General features: G+C 43.0%; 1 protein-coding gene across 4 annotated transcripts in view; it reads right to left on the bottom strand.

Annotated features, from left to right (window-relative positions):
• Positions 1–8,336, bottom strand: part of TNRC6B (trinucleotide repeat containing adaptor 6B) — a 119,395-nt gene extending 111,059 nt beyond the window's left edge. For all 4 annotated transcript variants that reach the window (XM_058022896.1, XM_058022899.1, XM_058022900.1 and 1 more), the window contains exon 1: positions 8,255–8,336. The gene's annotated coding sequence lies outside the window, so the exon portion shown is untranslated. The remainder of the gene's footprint in view (positions 1–8,254) is intronic.
• Positions 8,337–20,198: the final 11,862 nt, after the last annotated feature.

Below are 20,198 nucleotides of genomic sequence, written 5' to 3'. Positions count from 1 at the left end.
GAAATTTTCCAAAATAATGTTCCATATTTATCTCACTTCTAATGATTAATAACAGAGAGGTTCTCTTATACAAGGACATTATGACTTCTCACTAACATGATTATACATGCAGAGAAGTCCAAGATCTCAGCACTATTATTGTCAAAGAAAACAAATGCTGAGCTGTTAAGCAAATAATTCTAAACTATAATTGCAAACACCAACTTTGAACATAACCAGCTGCCAAATAGAACTTCATCAATATTTATAGCGTGACATCAGTCTGAATTGTACTTTTCAGCTATTTCGGCACCTAAGAAAGGAACAGGAAGCTAATTTTCAAAAATCTGTTTTATATTCAACAAAGCTTTTTCTTCAAAGAAGTGAGGCAACACACTCATTCTTATGGCTAATTTATAAATTTAAAAACACAATGCAAATTATTACTGATACAATGCTAGTCCTCAACACTGCAATCTTTGCAGAACATGTTTAGTTAGTACTACTGAATCTGGAACTACTTGCAAGAAGAGCTTCAGACACACTCAACTATGTGTGAGGTCAGGGCCCTAAATGTTCAGTTTTTTGGCACAAAAAGATTCTTCAACTATCGCATCTTATTTCCTCTGAAAGTGGCATTTAAAAGCAAAGTAACCCAGTTTACTATTGCAACCAAAAAGTCTGCCTTTAGGCTACCTACTTGAACTACATGACAACTGATTGTCACTGTCAAGCTCTCACACCACATTTAAAAACCCAGCTCGTGAAAGTTGCTCCTAGTTTTGAATGTGCTTCACTTACATGTTACTTTTTGTCCATCCTTTATTAAATTTGAAATGCAGTAACACAAAACCTCGGTTATTTTTTGTCCGAACTTCGAAAGACTGAAGTTACTTTCAGTTTACTTACGTACCCAGCTGTGGCAGGGGTGAGATAAGCTGATACACAGTCCCCACACACAAGGCAGCACCAGTTTATCTAGTTACCTTCAACTGGTGAAAGCAACACGATCCAGCATTGGTTAAGTGCAGGGTTAGGGCTGGAGAGGGAAGGGACTGGTTATGTCACTGTATTCTTGCCCTCAGGCCACCACAATGTAACACTGTCAGGAGCATTTTCCTTTGCTTATTAGACAATGTTAAAAAGTATTTGATACAATGGGACTTCTATCTGTTTTCTCCACAGTCTAACTCAGTTTACAATCAACAGGAAGCTTCTCTCAATATGAAGCTTTTTCCACAATACATAAATTGCCATGGAAGAGAAAGTTGGACTTTGAATATGAAGGAACCAGAGCAGTTAACTTCCAACAAATGAAAGTATTATCAGCCAGTTCTGGTTGTGCCTCTGAGTACTCTAAAAATTAAAACGGCCAAGCAAACAAAATTATGGGCAACTAATCTACAACACCTATGGAGTTTAAAAAATGTGTGGAAAAGCCTAGCTTTGCAATAAAATACATCTTCCCCCTTTCAAGTACCATTTATCAAAGTGAGTGCCATCAGAAACACAGGCAACTTCCCCTAAGCTTTTATTAAATATAACAGAAACACTGAACACCAACTAAAATCTACACCTGTTCTTCAGGCTGCCACCACACCAGCTGCAGAAAGTAGACAAGCAGATCCTGAAGCACCCAAACATTTATCTAAGCAAAAAGCACAGCTATAATAATCAAAACTCAATTTTAGCTTTACTATTGCACCTTGCCTTGAAGGGATAGGAAAAAGATGAGCTGAGCCTGTAGGAAATCATCAAAAAAAGTCACTTGTTATGAGGGGCAGGGAAATACTATAGTATTATAGGGAATAGTAAAGACAAGATCCATTTTAAATGTGAGAATCCATTTCAAATGTGAGAAAATATTAAGTATTGATTTTTTTTTTTTGCAGTGTCAATGAAAAATGGTATGAATCTTAATGAACAGTCACAAATAAGCACTGTGGCTTGACTCTCATTTTTGTTCTCTTCAAAAGAAGACTCATCTGCATTTTAATTTGTCAGAATAGGCATCTGATACAACACAACTCAAACCTGATAATGCAGAATCTCAGCCATTTGACAAACAAAAATACCAAAAATTTAATTTTAAAAAAAAATTTTCTCAGAATCCAAATACATATGGAAGGATAAGAATTTAAATTACAGTGGTTGTAACAGTAAAATATCCTGCATAGACACACACTGGTGCCAAAGCACTCTTTTTTTAGCTCCTTACTTGAAGCAGTTAAGTGGAACTTAAAAAACAAACAAAACCTTGAAAATAAAACCCCCAAACATCATTATCAGAATAAACACATTCCCAACACAGAGTGAAACTGCTATATTTACAGCAATGTAAGAATGCTGTTATAATAACACTAATACATCCAGGAAAAATCTCAATACATAAAAATCCCAGAGAGAGTCCCAAGCAAAGATACTAAACCCCATAAAAGTAGATGAAAATGCTTTAAAGCAACTATTTAGAGCAATATGTATTATGGCCTTCTCTCTTAAAGGGATTTTGGGCTGCTTCAGATCAAGGATGGATCATAATTTGTTCTGAAGTATATTTTGATCTTTGTAAGAAGCTGGGGTGAGGGGACACATTCTCTTCCTCTATCTCAGAGGCAAATTTTTAAATCAAAATATTATCCTAGCCCTTTTCCCCAAGTTCCTCATCATTCCTCATGCTAGCTGCACCCTCTAATACTATTAACTTACTGTTTCTCAAGTCAGTGTGCAAGCAACAGAAACCTCAGAGGTTTGAAATAGTGTTTCACTATAGTTGTAAAGTGAGTGAGTGTGTAGGCAATTTAATCTACAAAATCTAACTTCTGGAAAAGCTTTTAAATCACAAAGTTACTGTACTGTTGTGTAAAAAGCAGAATATACTCTCAGCTGTAATAAGAAAATGCACTCTGTGTACATCTTCTCCAGAAAGAGACATCAGATTATTTCTAAGGATCCCCAAATGTGCCAGGAGAGAGCTAAAAGGTTCCCAAATGTCCAGGAAAGAACCTTCAAACACGGGTTAAAACCTGGCTCTCTTCAGCTCCTAAACACTGAAGTTCCTAACTCGAGGTCACTGACACCAGTGCTGAGTAATTTGTATCTCTTGGCTGTAAGAAGCAGTGAGATGAGAGGATCTACACCAATTATCCTTGGTGGATCACCCTAAGGCCAAAATAGATTTATCCACAGTAGACTGGCAAGTCCTTGAAGAGTTCCTTCTATTTCCCAGAGGTGGGTTTCCTATCTCTCCTGCCACTCATGTGGTACTGCTGTGAGACTTATGCAGAGAGGTCACAGGGCCAGGGAAGTTGGTGATGGGATTGCCATGGAACAGCCCAGCAGTTCCTTAGCTCTGACCATGTGGAGACCTATCAGACAAGTCCTAAAACAAGAAGGGCAGCAAAAACCTTTCCAAACATTCAGCTTCTGGACTTAAAATCATACATTTAATTTAACTAGTGAAATTCTCTCACAAAGTCTGCTTTTGCCACGTGAACAACACATAAGAGAACTGCAGGTACAACTAAGTGCTTGTGGTAAGAAAATAGGAGGGACTTGAGTAGGAAAAAAAACCCCTGCAACCCTAGGATACAAGAGGATCGGAGGAACAGGAAGAAGCATTTCCAACAAGCAAAACAGAGGCTGATTTTTCAGAATCTGAAAAATCTTCAAACTTACCAGAAGAAAGCCAACAGTATTTGCAAAAACTATGTTCTTTGTAGACTACTACCAAATCAAAGGGTAGTAAATTTCTGCTGTTACAGAACAGACTTTACTAACGAAAAACCCAATACACTACTGAAAAATTCTGCCAGGTTGTTTTTCTTTATAGCACTTTTTATGACACTGTCAAGAGTCATGATAAAAGTATAGAAATTAAATGCAAGTAAAAACATCAATGACTTTTACTTCATTACTCATTTAGATGGATTAGAGGACTTCCCCTTATACAAGCAACATGATATCGTTGTATCGCCTTTTGACTAATCCTCTGTCAGCCTATCTAAAATTATCAACTCTTTGTTTTGCAACTTTGCTTCTTATCCTTTCATCTGCTAATTAGCTTTCCAGCCTCCCATCTTCTGTCTAACATGGTCAGAATATACCAACTTCCAGGTTATTTTTTACACATTTATTATGACCTGTATCCTGTAGTACACAGCACAAGTGCTGCCTTATGATACCTCCCATTTCTCCTGATGTTACTCCACAGACTTAAAAGCTAAACTAGCTAAGAGCTGCTTTCAGGTCCATTTTACTTTTTTAAGTAGATATTTTAAAAACTTTAAACAGTGCTAAGTCTCAGATAGAACATTAACTTGCTTCCCAGATTTTCTCACAGAGGAACTATTGAGTTTTTTCTGATCCACAGACATTAAATCAGGAAATACATGCACGATATCCAATTTCAGAACTACTAAAGCTGGCAGGGCCCAGAAACGCAATCCGTACTGACTAGCTGAAACTGGAAAAGGTCATCTCCATAGCTCACTGCATGGTAAACACGGAGAACATCCAAACTCCAACCACAACCCTCACGCTGATGAAAACTTCAAAACCTCAGAACATTCCCCTACAACATGATGCAAACCATAATAAGTGTAAAAACACTCTCTCCCTCTAACCGCTATAAGAAGGCAAAGGGAAAAAACAAATTTAACATACTCACTGCCTACTGCTCTAAAGGAGAAAAAATAAGTGACACCAACGCCTTCCAGCAAAGCATGTTTACTCCCCTGAAGAAATAAAAAATAATGAGTAGAAGTGCAACACAAAGAAGGCACAAGCAGAAGAGAAACGTAAGGAAGCATAAGAGTTTTATTATTCGCTGAAAGGGCCAGGGAACAGCAGTCAGAATATCCTGATTACTCTCACCCCGGTCACCTCGCAAGCTGAAATACCAGCAGGGACGACTTGTCTGACAGTGACAGCTGGCCCAAGTACCAAAATGCGCCCCTAGTTTTATTAGCACATAGTAGCCAAAAGTTTTGTTTGGATTCACAAGAAATTAACTTGAATTCTTCAGTCCATATTCCACACTCTGTTTGCTATCAAGAACAAGTAACCTTACCATATATGTTTTATCTGAAATAGGAGAAAGACAGTAAATGCTAAGCTCAGGAAGACTGTTAGGAAGAATACATGTATTTTTCTACCACAACTGGTCAAACCATTAGAAATGCATGTTACTGTCTGCTCAACACCTCTGTGCTAGGTTCTTGCAATTAGAACTGAAGACAGACATTCCCTTGCTATTCTTTCCCTAGGACAGTGAAACATTTCATTATTAAAATTTCTGAAAATGGAAGAAACAGACCATTAAAAGCAAATCCAGAGTAAACACATTTTATAAGCAAAGGTGACGGAAAACTTTTAGTTCTAAAGAAAACCAGTGGTACATATGTGCTAGTATCAGGTACTTCCCTCCTTTATCTATGTGTTAAACACGCTTAATTTATCGTGTGAAAACAAACAAGGCCAGTTCTTCACAAAAACTCATCTACTGACCCAAACTACACACAAGTTAAAGCTGAGTGAAGAAGAACAACTAATGATAAAGAACTGAATAGCTGTAAAATGCTAGGAATGCTGTAAGCAGAAGTATTGCAGAATTTGTGAATCTGATAGCAGCACTATGAGCAATGACTGAGGAAAGCCATTGCAAAGAAACTGGAAAATGACTGTTAGTTTTTATTACTGCACAAAGCAGACAATATTTATGTATAAAGGTTTCCAAGAAAATAAACACAATAATGGCAGTAAGTGACTAGAACAGACTGCATCCAAGCATTTTGCAGAAAATGGAAATAGAGTAACCAAACCATTAAGCAGACTATTAATAAACTCATTCAAGTCAATAACTAAGCTTCTTAGACTTCTTCTATGATCTCCAGTTCCTACTGCTTAATTGTAAATCCAATCTCTTCTGTGAGCAGAAGAACACCAGCTTCGCCATAGGGAAAAAAAAATCACTCAAAAACCCCAGAGAACAAACCCCACTTGAACATATTTTCAAATTACTATTTTTATAGCAGTCCTTCAATTCTTTCCAGCATTCTAGCTGCAGCTATTCTGTTCTAGATGCAGCTATCTCTACATATGATTTTTATTATGCATTATTCTGCAAAAAATTAATTCCTAATCTCTTACTTGCTATGATAGGAGGCAGATCTAAGGTAAAATACACTACCTCAGAGTTACACAAAATTCTCTCCTGAGGCTTCCTCCTCTGAAGTCATCCTCCAACATCAAGTTTTAATAATGAAACAAGCATCATCAAGCAAAGCCACAACATACACTCAACCTAAATGCTTTATTGGACTATTCTGTCACAAACACTGGCAGATAAAGCCTTGTCAAGACTTCTATGTCCAAACGTTTGAACTTATTATTGAAATGAAAGTGTGGATCTCTAGCTAAATTTGCAGATATACAGAAACTGGAATAATGCATTAATTCAAAAGTCTGCCTAATCAAGAGACACTGACTGGTTTATCATTGCATTTTTACCAGGACTTCCATATTACAGGATATACATTTTGCCCATCAGCACACATGCAGTATAGCAAAACAGGACAAATGTCTAGTGATGACCTCACCTACTCTCTACTAAGACACATGAGCCTGTACCTTACTGCCCCAAAGCCTCACAGCAGAAAATCTAACACACAGCTAACACCTCTCTGGGCTCCCTTCCCCCATGTCCAGCCTCAGCTTTTCGCAGGGTGATTTCTTGGCTGGGGAATTGCCTAGTTACATCTGCAACTCAGTAAAACTCAGGTGAAAAGTCACCCCTGCAAAGCCCTCCCCCCAAATACATCTACCCAGCAGACCCTGCACGACCCAGGGCTCGTGTAGAAAAACTGGAGCTTATCTTTTAGCTCGGGGCCTTGGGTATTGCAGCAGATGAGAGCATTCACTCACATCTCACCAGAGCGCATTCCAAGGAATCTGCACCCTCAGAGAGTCACCGCAGGAGAGGAGGGCATTGCTGAGCAACTTCACTGTGCACAAGCTAACTACAAAGCTGCTTGAACTTGTGCACATATTTAATAACCCTATGAATCAAAGCTATCATCTCTACAACACTTGTAGCAGGAACGAATTTCCAAAATCCATTCACATGGATGGCGATATTACTGGAAAACACTAGGTAAAACAGACCTTTCAAATACAACCCCTAAAGACCTACCTACCTATCTAATTTGCAGAAAAAGTCACAGTTTTGGTAGAGGTTGTAAACTTGACAACGTTTGTAGACGTCAACGACAACGTCGTACCTTTTGTAGAGGTTGTAAGCTGAACTCCAGCAAGTTATGATTTAAAAATAGTAATTAATGGATTATAAAAACGTTAACTTTGCACAGAGGTATTTTAACAAATGTTCATAAGGTTAGTGAAACGTTACCACGGAAAAACAAGCACTGTTTACATCAGTAAGCATTTCTACTTTAGCTAGGAAAACACTTTGTTGAGTCTTCGGTTTATTCAACAAGCCTCAGCTGTATGCTGTAGTAGATCCTCCTACATGCACTCTCACGAAGCAGATCTGAGCTTGCAAGATACCACGCTGCAAGCAGCGCTTATCCACAGCCAGCGAAGCGTCTCCAGAAACAAACATTCCCTCTCATCTTGCTACAAACAGCTGGGGAAACTTTTTTTCCCCCCTAGGACACACCTCTGAACACGGTCACTCTTCCCACCCACCCATCGTATATACACACACATCTTCACCAGCATCACGTCCCGCTCATCCAGCGCGGCTTGCAGCGGTACCAACGCAACCTCGGCTCTGTCCCCACACTACAGCACTTTTTTTCCCCATCCACACCAGGGCCCCTCGGAGTGTTTCTGCCGCCGTACCTCCTGCCCGGCCTGGGTGATCCGGCGGGCGGGCGGGCGGCTCTCCCCCGGGGCCCTGTGTGGAGCGGGAGGGGGCGGTGGGGGCACCGGGGCGCAGCCGCGGCGCACGGCGGCCGCACGTGAGGCGAGGAGGGGGCAGCGCTCGCCCGGCTGTGCCCCGGGACAGGCGCTCGGCGGGGTCGGGGCGGGAGCAGCGGCCGCTCCGCCGCCGCCGGGGCAGCGCCCTTGAGCCGCCGCTCGGGGCCCCTCCCGCCGGCCCGGCCCCCCCGTCCCTCCCCCGCCCCGCGGCACCGCGGCCCGGCGCCAGAGGCCCCTCAGAGGCGGCGCGAGGGTGCGCAGGGCGGGAAGGGCTGCCGGGGAGTCCCGCGGCGGGAGCCGGGATGGGGAATAGGTGGGGGGCCCGTCCCGCACTCACCGCCGAGGCGCCGCCGCGGTGCGCTGAGCCCCCGTTCTTCTCAGTGCCGGGGGCGGCTCCGCCCGCCCGGGAAACACGAACCCCAGGAAGCAAAAGGCGAAGAAGCTGCGAAAAGCGTACCCCCCCCCGCTCCGCCGGCGCCGCCAAAAAAACACCACCGGGGGGGGGAAAAAAAAAACCAAAACCAAACTTTCCTCGCCGCCGTCTCTCCCTCCCCCGAGGAGCACGAACCCAAACACACCGGGACACGCCCCCGCACCGCCCCTCGCACCGCCCATTGGACGGCGCCCCGCCGACCCCCGCGCTGATTGGTCGTCCTGCCTGCTCGTCTTCTCCTTCCGCTCCCCTTTCCGCCCCTTCACGCTGCCCATTGGGAAGAGTCCCGGGGATCTCTCCGTCCATTAGCCAGAACGCATGTCAATCACAGAGGAGCACCGCCTCTCGGCGCTTTCCATTGGGTTCTCGCGTCACTACACGCCCGCCGATTGGCTGCATTTGCTGGCTGTCACCGCTTAGCGTTGCCCCCCTTCACATCCCTCACTGGCTCCCGCCCCTTCTTCCTCTGCCAGTTAGGTGCGAGATTTGCCCCTTAAATGGGGCACTCGCGCGCCCTCTTCTACTTGTCCCGCCCTTCCGCCCTACGGATTGGGCTGTGGGTCGCACCCTCCGACTCCATTACAGAACGAATGTGCCCGTTACACCGTAACAACGCGGAGACCCGCCCACCGAGCCGCGCTCCTCGGCGGCCCCTGGGACCCTCCTCAGCCGAAGCGAGGTTACGTCAGTTTGTGCACTCGTGTGCCGGCCGCATGGGCGGGGCGTCGTGACGGGCACAGGCAATAGCGCGTATGGCCGCGGCTGTGGCCGCTCAGCGGCGCCGCGACACACCAACGCCACACTGCCCGCCGCCCCCAGCGACATCTTCGCTTCGCCCCGCCCGTCCGCGTGCACGCGCGACAGCTATTGGACAGGAGATGTGTCAGTCTTGCAGCTCGCGAAGCTCATTGGCCGTTATCCAACGCCTGCGCAGCCAACTGGCGACCGCCCCCTTATGTCACCCTCCGGATGACACAGCAACCGTGAGCTGGGGGTGGGGAAAGGCAGGGCCGTGCCTTTGATTGGTTGGCTTCACTGTCAATCTCCCTGGAGGGAGGACGGTGGGCGGGGTGATGGCGCGTGCCCGCCGCTCCCCACGTGGCCCAGGCAGCTGCGCACGTGACGGGGGCCCGCGACCGGGAAAACTCGCGGAGAAGGAATTTGCGGTGACCGCGGCGTCATTGCTCAATGCAGTCGTTACAAACACACGCTGATCTTCATTAGCTCTGCAGTGGGCCCAGCCAGAAGCTGCGGGGTGGGGGTGGTGGGTGCGAGGCTGAGGCAGGAGGGGGCCCGGGGACGCTTCCGTGGGAGGTGGCGTGAAGGCCGCCATGAGCAGCCCTGTTAGCCCCGGGCTGCAGGGCGGGCGGGCGGCAGCGCTGCGGGAGCGCAGAACGGCAAGGACAAAACGGGAGGTGCACCAGCAGGAATTAGCGGGTGCATGGCACCAGGGATTAGCAGGGTACAAGAGCAGGGCCAGAGAGCATTGAGACAGCACTCAGGGAGTGCATGGATAACAGAAGCCTGTGGAGGATAAACTGGGGCCAGAGGTTGTCCTTGTACCGAATTTCTATGCTCGATCTCATTCTCCAGCATATTTGAGGGCTGCTGTTCCATTGATGAGTGTCGCTTCCTGACCTCGCCCAGGGCTGCCAGCCAAAGTTTCCATTTGATCTCCTCGGGAGAATCCTGTTACAGCCTGACCAGCGGAGCCCTGGAGCAGCTGAACGCAGAACTCGAGGGGTGTGATGTGCCTGTCACCTTAGTAAACGGGCCTGCGGGTGTTTGGTGAAAACGTGCTCTTGTCTTCTGCCCTTCACAGGTTAGTCACCAGCAGGAGGGACAGCTGCCAGCGCAGCAAAGCCACCTGTGCTGGTGGCACAGACAGCAGACAAGATCCCTGCAAACTCAGGCGACACAAGTCAGTAAAGAGCAGTGAATCTTTCGATGGCTTCTCCATTCAGTGATGGTAATTGATTTTTACATTGATTGGTGGGGAAAGAGCCCCATTAATATGAATAAGATTTCATACTGGATATGCACATACTTGTTACTGTGGTGCTGTAAGGAATACAAAAGGCTCTGTATAAATCAATATGAATTAGTAATATAACTTTTGGATGCACTTTGCCTCTCTTCCTCATTGTTTATTCAATGAGTGGGAACGGTCCGTATCCTGTCTATCCACATGGAATTTTCATGTTGTAGGCAGAAATCACTAATACACCAAGAGTACAGGTTGCACACTTTGGGAGAGAAAGATCTGTCCAAGATGCTGACCTTATCTTTGCCATAAGCAAAAAACCCATAAAATAATTTCCCTCTTTAAATTCTCTTTCACCTTATTGGTCTCTTTTGTGAGTGTTTCTTCCCAAGTTTTGCTCAGGGTTTTGGTGTGCATATAGGAGCAAAAGGTACCACACTCCATTATCCCTGTTTTACACTACAAAACAAATTTGAGCTGTAGAAACCAAGCAGATTTTGTTGGTTTGTCTGAAGTTATAATGGATGACTCAGGAGTTCCCACCCAGGTTCACCTGTGGATTTGGAAGGCATCACAGCTGCCAGACTGGTTCTGGCTCTCATAAAGCCCAAATGCTTAGGAACAAAATAGTTCTTCCTGTTTTTTCATACCTCCCCACTACCAATCCCATCCAAAAACGGGACCAAGTTGGACAGTGACAGTGCGTTTTTTCATCCACTGGGTGTCAGTATTACACTACCACTGTGCTGCCTTCCCAGGTGCTGGGAAAGGTTGGATTTCTTTGGGATGAAAGTCTTTCCTTTCTGATAGAGAAGTGATGAGAAAAACCATTATAGCTTCGGGGAGTGGTCTCACTGCAATATGAGTGTTCACTTTTGCTGCTGCAGAAACAAGCTGGGACCCTGCCTGCAGACATCCCAAATACCAAACTTCACACAGACTGCAGCCAGACAGACATCAGAGTTGAGGTCAATCCACAGCCTTTTCACTCTTAGGTTATGAAAATACATCATCTCTTCTTTTTTAAAATTAAGTTTATTTATTATAAATACTCCATCTGACAGGGAGACAATCTAGAAAAAGCCTGCATGAAGGTACTTCTCTAAACAAACAAAGAGTGCTGCCAGTTTACGACAGTTCTGGATGCAGGAATGAGAGAGGACAAGAATTTGGAAACAGCTTTGATATTTGGAATTTGTAATCAGGGTTTTTGACACTGGTTTATTATTTCCAAAAGTTCCATGACATGATTTTTTTATAGGCTTGCTAGGTTTTTTAATCAATGTACCCGAATGAACTCTGGATAGTCAGTCACTAAAAACTACTGATATTTTTAGAAAACACCTTTGCTAACCCTGCCCTTTTTTCTGCTTTGGATGCCCTAAGCAGCAGCTGTCTTGTGGGAAAGGACCCAACTACTTACCTACATGGGGATTAAGAGAAAGGTTACTTTTTGGAAAGCCATAGTCAACTATGTGCTGATGCTCTTTATGGTGTCCTGTGTTTAAGTGTTTTCATGTGAAATGCAACATTTAACATGTGACACAATGCTGTACTTTATCTGTGTCTAAAATTCAGGCAGCACTGGAAAAGAAGATTGCCATTGTTTAAAAGATGATTCATAGAAAAAGTAATAAAAGAATTGATGTTCTTTTGTTTTATATAAACACAGGCTGATGAGATTATTTTCTTACTTACATCTTTCCCCTGGAAGCCACTTTTTAATCCATCCTTTTCTCAGAAGACTTCAGGGAAGTTTCAGCAGGCATATGGCATCAATCTACGAGGGGAATAAAACATAAATATTTACAAAGATTTTGATCCTGTTTAAATACCTATTATCCTTATTTAAAAATATTTATCCTAATAATTGCTTTCAGCAGAGATACCTGCTAAAGATTCAGCATTTCCTATTTCCTTCAATTGAGTGGTGAGAAGTTTTCTCAGCCATTCTTGTGCATTCTTCATGGAAATTTTCAGGGAACAAGCAAGAGAGAGGAAGTAATACTTCATATGCCTGGGAGCTGTAAAGATCAGGATAGAAAAAAGGAATTTGTGTTTAAAATAGAGAAGAGCAGATTTCAACGCGATTAATTTTTCCTTTCTAAGCCACCCAGAACAGCAAAGAAGAAACACAAAAGAGCAATTTAGGTAAAAAGAAAGCAATGAATACTAGAATTAAGCTAAATAGCAAGAGGAAATTAGGGAGATGTGAGATGTAATTTTCAAATTTGTATGTTAGTCACATGATTAGTGCTAACATTCCTGCTTTACAAAAAACTGTAAAAATATCTTTAATGACTGTAAGTGCTCAGGACCTGAACTTTAAGTCCCAGTCAGACACCTCCACATCTCCAACTGTTCTTAATATAGTAGGCTTATTTTGACATTACCTATTTTTATGTGTCATACCCAGGAAAGACATGCAGCCGCAGTAGAAACAAGAGCAGTTTATGCATGTTGTGGGCAAAGTGCTTAGCAGAAGTTTCAATTTGTTTTGCTGTCATGCTTGCATTATATTGTCAGAAGGAAAAGGGAGAAAGAATTTTGTCAGCCCACAGCTAAAGGGGAAAAATTGTTAATATGATGGCAGTGGTTTTAAATAGAGAATAATTCATGATACAACTTTGGTTTGTTTTTCCTGGAGGCAAAATTAAAACAATGCTTCATTAACATTATTTGAAGCTATTTTAAATACAACTATTTTCAGCAAAACAATGCTAACATGTGGAGGTTTTTTAATGAAAAAACAGACAATTAGGAAAATGTTTTGAAAAATATTGTAATCTTTTATGCAGTCTCTTTTTGCCTTTTTTTTCCCCCACTACTTTCAGTCCTGAAGGTGAACCAGCATGTGTATAGGAGTTATCAGCTAGCAGTTATGCTGAGGCTAGAAGTAGTGCAGCTCTTCAGAGAAGATTTTAATTAACTAACTTTTAACATTCCCATTCCACCAACTTGTTTTGAGCTATGATACTCAACATCAGTAGCAGCCTGTGCAAAACTGTTTTGAGTCCCCTTTAGCTGAATTTAAAAGGAAAATGAAGTATTGATAGATAAAAGCAATTATAACATCATTTGTGTACCCATTTATGTCACCCAGCTCCATCCCAACAGAAAAATCAGGTTTTGAAGAAAAAAGAGGGCTGCTAGTTCCTTCCCTATGCTACAGGAGATATATATATATGCCCTTGCTCTTGCAAAAGGGAAATACCACACAGGTATGATCAATACTGTTGCTGGGGAAAGCTCCCCCCTGTCCTTCTAAAGCAAACTCTCATTAGCACAGCAAGACCACAGGATTATTTTTTGTTTCTCAAATTATTATAATTATTATTTTCTGGGAGTTGTATCTGTGTAGTGATTCAAGATGGCAGCTTTCCAAGGCTTTGCTGTGGTTCTAAATTAATTGAGTATGCTGTTTAATTTTTTAACTCGAGCTTTTTCCTCATATTCAAAAGGGCTCCCGTTGTCCTTTATTATTAATGAGATCAAAGCAAGCAGAATGGCTGCCATTTCTCCTTAGTCTGGGAGTGAAACTATTCCTAGCAGAAAAGCACAGTGCTGTCTGCACTTGTCAGCAGCACTGAAAGCAACACCAACAGCAAAGCATCTGCCTTGCTTTGGTCTGCTGAGCTGGACACAGACAGTGAGCAGGAATAATGCTCTACCAGAAAAACAGATGAGGAAACAAGGATGGCACCTGCAGGGCAGGGGACAGACTGAAAAGTTACTGTGGGGTGGGACAATGGACTGTGCAGAATGCAGGGTAGAAAACCTGAGGAGGAAAAGGAAAGTTTCCTTTTCTAATATGTGGAAAATTGTGCCTCCTCCAGGCAAAAACCAAACAACAACAACCCCCCCAAACAAATAAACAAACAAACAACCCCCCCCCCAAAAAAAAACCCTTCCAAACCACAAAAGTTAGTTACTATCAGTTTTGATTAGGAAAGATACAAAGATACAGTATAACTGTTTGTACTGTCATACACTTTGGAATGTTGTTATATTATTACCCCTTCATGGCTTCCTTCCCAAAGTTTCCAAAACTGGTGTTTCATGGGGAAGCATCCAGTTAGATTTTTATAAAAACCAAAACATCAAAAAACTCACCAGAAATTTCATGCATATCTGAGTTTTAACTGGACAGCTCACTGACTCTTGCAAAGGAGCCAGAGTCCAGGGTGGCAGGACCCAAGGACAAAAAGCGAGAAAAATTCTGGAAGGGAGCATCATCAGTAAGACAGAGGAAAAAATCTGCTGAAAGACATCATAAAATTGAGATTGCTAGAAAAATGTGGTTACAGAATGAAGGTGATGGTGGGAAAAAATGTGGGGATCTTATGTGGCAGGGAGTGGGAAGCTCTTTGGGAGGTTTCTTGGATCGTGGACCAGCATTGCGTGCAGAAGGGCGTGTTCTGTCCTCCAGAGCTGCGCTCTCTCCTCGCCCCACCAGCTGCAGGCCAAGACCCTGCAGAGAGAACTGTGTGGGGAGGCAGAAGGGAGATGATGACAGCAGCAGGCTGTGAGTGCCAGGAGGAAGAGCTGTGAAGTCAAATGGCCCAGGGTCACCCTGTGTGAGGTGGTGTGAACCCTCAGGAAGGCGGCAGGAGCTGCTCCCATGATTTTGCCTCCAGCAGCTTGGGAACAAAGAGCAGCCACGCTGGGTGAGCCAAGCTCTTTTTTCTTTACTACTCAAAGCTGATTACTTGCAAACCCCATGACTCACTCGCTGTCCCAGCTCTGCTTCTGCAACAGTTAGTAGCAAAGTCAACTCAGGTTTGTGAGTATGGCTTTCTGTGTCACCTCCTCAAGGGAAATCTGCCAGCAGCTTTCCCGTGGCTGCCATGGGATCAGTTCCTGGGAGTTCAAGGTGGGGCTGTGTGGGCAAAGCCCTCAGGACCACACCTAGGAACAATTACTGGACCGCCTGGTACTGGGAGATGATATTTTTGGACACACTGATAAATTGTGTGCAGGCACCACTGGAGAAAAAAGACACATTTGCTCAGGAGCTATAACACTATTTGGTCTGATGTCCTATTTTCTTTTTGCTTGAGGAAGGAAAGGTGATCAAAATTCCAGTGGATTTCATCAAGCACAAATGGCCCTTCTAAAAACACCAGGTTCTCTCTTCCTCACTTCAGATAAACCCAGGGCTTTTCTCCTAGTCTTGCCCTAAAGAGCCTTTTGGATTGGTAGAGGAAAGTCAACATTATATTGAGGCTATATTTTATTTTTTTTTTTTTTTCGCGAAAGAGAGTAAAATATTCTTTTATGATTGCAGTTCTGGATTCAAAGACATTGCTAAAATGAAAGTGTCTTCCCTCTCAAGGGCCCTCAGCAGCTCACTTCTAGTCTGTTTTCTTCCTCTGCTTAGACCACACTTAATTTCTGCTGCTGGATTGCTTATTGTCACTGAGGATCTCACAGAGCCTAATCCAGGCCTGGTATCTGTTGTAACCTGTGGTCCTGCTTCCACGGGGTAGTGCTAATGCTCAAAGAGCAAGGTAAATATGCATTTAAGCTTCTTTTCCAAGATATTCCAGACCAGAGAGGTGTTCAAGAAGACAGGGAGACTATGTTTATTGAGGGAGCCCAACTTCTCCAGAAGACTTTCTATTGCAGCAATTGCTTTTGCAGTAATATTCAATGCAAACACCCTACAGCACTTCCAAGGGTGTCCTCATGTTAACAACATTGCTGTGCATAGGTGAATTCCCAATTACTTATACCAAACACTTATGTGGAAGATTTTGAAACAAGATGGAACCTGCCTGGAACAACACCCTCATTTTGGCTGCAGGGTGCAGCATCTGTAGCTGGCGCCTGTGCTTGTCTGTCTCCCTCTTTGTTCTTGTGAGTCTGTCTCCTTGGATGCAAAGAGGAAGCTGTTGGTCATACTGGGTTGTCAGTAACTCTAGTTTAAATCCAGAGTAACCCCACTGGGTGCAGGGAAATTAATTTGCAGAAGCATAACTTTAGCTCTGTGGCTGAATCAACATCTTTAAAAGTGGTGTAGAAATTGGTGAGAAGCCAGTAGAGGTAGTCCCAACTTTTCCTTCCAGAAAACTTTGGTTTGTTGAAATGCTGCAGTCATAAATACAGAACAAATGAAGTGAATATATTACAGTGTCCTCATTGTAAAAGAGCAATGGCAGGTGCTTTGATAAGCTAGGAGACAGGTCATTATTTCAGTGCAATGTCCGTCAGAACACCCGCCTACTGTAGCTCTCCAAAAAGTTATTTTTTAACTTCCTTCCTATGAGATTTGTTAGACTTTGAAGGAGAACATAAAACGAGTGGTAGCACAATTTACCAAGTCCTAGAAAAGTTATATTGGTGAATTGCCTTGCATTGTACTGAGGCAATGGACTAGATGACCTAGTGACCTTTCCCATTTCTAATGTCTATGATTATTGCTGTTATACCTCAGGACACTAAACAGAGACATTTTCTTCCTTTCAGTGGCAAAATGTCACTAATGGCCGTGCTAAATCAGAGCAATTGATCCTTCTGCAGATGTGTTGTGCACTTAGCAAGGCAGCTATAGATGATCACTCTTTGTTTAGATTTGCTGTTTTCTGTTTCTGCACTGCAAGTGCTCAGTACAAGGGGACTGTCAGCCAAGGGAAAGATTTTCTGGTAGGAGATTAAGGATAACGAAGGAAATGGTTGCATGACCTATAAAGAGAGGATCATAAATATTGCAACAATAAAACCAATAGCTCCTTCAAAGTTTAAATAGCTTTTCTTTTCAAACACTTGAAATAAGTGCCCTTTTCCCAAGGTTGTCTAGCACCTACATGTTAAGGTTTCACACAGTTTCACCAAATATATTGTAACTTCTCAGGGAGCTAGCTTTTTCTTTTAAAAAAATCTTTATTTGTGGAAGCATCCCCTCCAAAAAAAGTTTAATCCCAGGTACTTTTCCACTATTAGTGAAATTTCAGAAAAGCCAGAGCATAAAATAATAAAATAGCCCCTGCTGTGTTGTTTCTTAACCACAACACCCACCAAGAAATGCAAGTAGGGGCAAATAGGGTTCTGCCCTTTATAACCAAGCAGCAGCACTTACCTTTTCTTGCATCCTTGGGGGAACCTCAGACACAAGGGTCTGCCTCTATAAACCCTCAGCTAGAACATTTATACTCCTCACAATCTCAAATGTGTAAAAACCCCAGACCTGTGCTGCTGCAACCCTGCTGTCATAGACAACTGACATTCCTGTTCCACACATGCTGGTGGTGCGAAAGACACAGCCTTTGTTTCTAATGCTTGGTGTAGGATCCAGACTGCTCTCCTGTGCGCTCTGTCTTTTTTCCCCCCATTCTCCATGCTGCCATGGGTCTGCAGCCAGCTCAGGAGAAACAGAACCCAAAGTGTTCCAGCAGCCAGATCTCACAGACATGTTCCTGTTCCTTTGTTACCCCGTGTTCTCACATACATTTAGCTCATATATCTTACCCCTTGGGCACTTTTAAACAGAAGTATCACAGTAGCATCTTGATATTAGTGCTGCATCCTGCAATCAATTTGCTGTTGGTCTCATTGCAGAGAGCTAGAAAAAGCTCCATTGCATTCTTGCTGGAAAAGCCACTCCAGTCTGGGAAATCAAATAGCTGACAAAAGATGGGTGTTCATTCAACATGCAGCAGGCATGGGCCAAATCCACTGCCAAGCCCATGCAAAATGCTCATCAGTCCACAGCCCACTGGTGCCACATACTTTTCTTTCTTACACATCGGAAATTTGCAACTCGGAAGCTCTTTTGCTTTAAATAAAGTAAAAAGACAAAGCCCCCCCCTGAATAGAGTCAATACTCACAAACAGAAATATCCTTAACCTGACCTCCCTGATCCTTCCCTGTGCTACTGGATGGAAATGCACTGAAATCAGCTCTCATTTTTTATGTTCTAGGTCTCAAGCTCTCTGTAACAGCCACAATCCTCATTATGCAAATGTTGTATTTTGCCTCTGTGCTTTCTGCACAAATGCTTTTGGTTGTGTTATCCTGGTTATGTGCAATTTCACACGTCCAGTGAAATTTCAGCCTCTATAAAAAAATTGTTCAGTGTTTATAAAATCATTGCTTTCAGCACTCTGTCATCTAGAAGTTGCTGCTTTCTACCCAAGGCAGGCAGGAGGGCTGTTTTATGCCTACAGTTCTCCTACCAGTGACATTTCTAATGTTTTAGAAAAAGAAAATAAAACCTGACAAGTCAGATGAAAGGCTAAAGTTGATATTACAGACAGATATGCTGGAAAGGTAGAAAGGAGTAGAATTAGAAATGTCTCTAAAACTCAAGACATGAACACATTATGTGATGATTTTAGGATACAGCAGCTACTGTGCCCCTAAGTTCTTGTGCAGACACTTCCACCTACTCTCTTACTTCCTTATCTTGCTAAGAAGCCCTGCAAATTTGCCCACATTTGGATGCTGAGTGCTGTATGTCATGCTGTGGTTTTCTGTAACCAAACTCCCCAAGCACACATGCCCAGACTTGCAAGAAGGATGAGAAATAAGTGTTGTGCAAAGAATTAGGAAAACCTGTGCCCGCCTTGCTAGCAGCATGAAGGCTTTACCATTTCATCTACATCCATAGGTTTCCCTTCCAAGTTGGTTCCTACAGTCACTGACTCTACTTTTCCTAAGCCTTGGTTATTAATGAGGATTTCCAAATTTGCATTTCTTCAGCAGGCTAAGGACAGAGGACATAAGTTCTAGAGACACAAAGGGGTCATTCAATCCTGGAGTGCTCCCTGGTTTTGCCAGAGAACAAGCAAAAGTGTCAAGAAACAAGAGTGTAATACTAAAGTAGCAGAGGAATGAGGGGAAGGCCAGTCTTATCTTTCTTCCTTGGAGAACCTCCCTAAAACAGAAAAGACAGAAAGTCATGGTGGTGCTATTGCTATAAAGACAGAAGCTCAGGATCTGCAGAGCCCTGAGATACCCTGTGAAACAAGCTTGGATTTGACAGACTCCTCTTAAACAGTACAAATGCAATTGCTACATGGATTTAAAACACTGAAAGATGAAGATTTTGTTTACTGCAAATACTTTTTTATGTACCCTAATGCCCAAAAGTAAAATAGAGGCTGGATTTATTCTGAAACATGGTCAAGAATTTTAAAATGGGCTTTTGTACACGCAAACAAAGGGAGCATGGGAAACGAGTGATTGTGAGTTACTTAAATGTCAAGGATTACATTGTACCAGGTAAAACTGAAATGTAGCACAGGGACTCAGTTTCATAAATTAAATGTCATTGCTGATGGGTACAAATTATATAAGAAAGATGGAAAGGAAAACCGAGGTGGCACTTTGTCAGATGCATTTATAGCTGCAGCAAGACATATTTCAGCTGCAAAGTAATTTAAAAAACAAAACAAAACCTAACAAAACAACAATGAAAAACCTCAAACAACTAAAGTGGATATCTGCTGCAGCCTACTCCAGCAGCAAGAAAGCAGGAATGAATTTGTCTCTCTTAAGGTACTCAAAGCCACAAAACACTGAACTTGTGGAGAATTCAGCTGCCCTCATTTTTTTTAACAAATACGACCAAACACTGACCAAAGAAGTTCACAAGTTACACAGAAACCTGCTCTAATCCAGACAGTACAGGTTCTTGACAAATAAACAACAAAAATGCCCCCAATCCAGGAACCGTAGCAGAGAAATTAAAAGGACACCATGAACACAGTATCTAAATGTAACACGGTATGGAGTTTATTTGTTTGACTTAGAAAAGGTTTCCCACATAATTAACTGGACACATATACATTAAATATACAAACTTATACCAAAAGAAACACAGAAGGCACACATTCAGCCAAGTAGCTCTTTCTGAACCACTC

The sequence above is a fragment of the Melospiza georgiana genome, chromosome 4, assembly GCF_028018845.1.
Source record: "Melospiza georgiana isolate bMelGeo1 chromosome 4, bMelGeo1.pri, whole genome shotgun sequence".
Taxonomy (NCBI): domain Eukaryota; kingdom Metazoa; phylum Chordata; class Aves; order Passeriformes; family Passerellidae; genus Melospiza; species Melospiza georgiana.
Note: the sequence above shows the minus strand (reverse complement) of the source record. Positions and strands in the feature narration are given on the sequence as shown.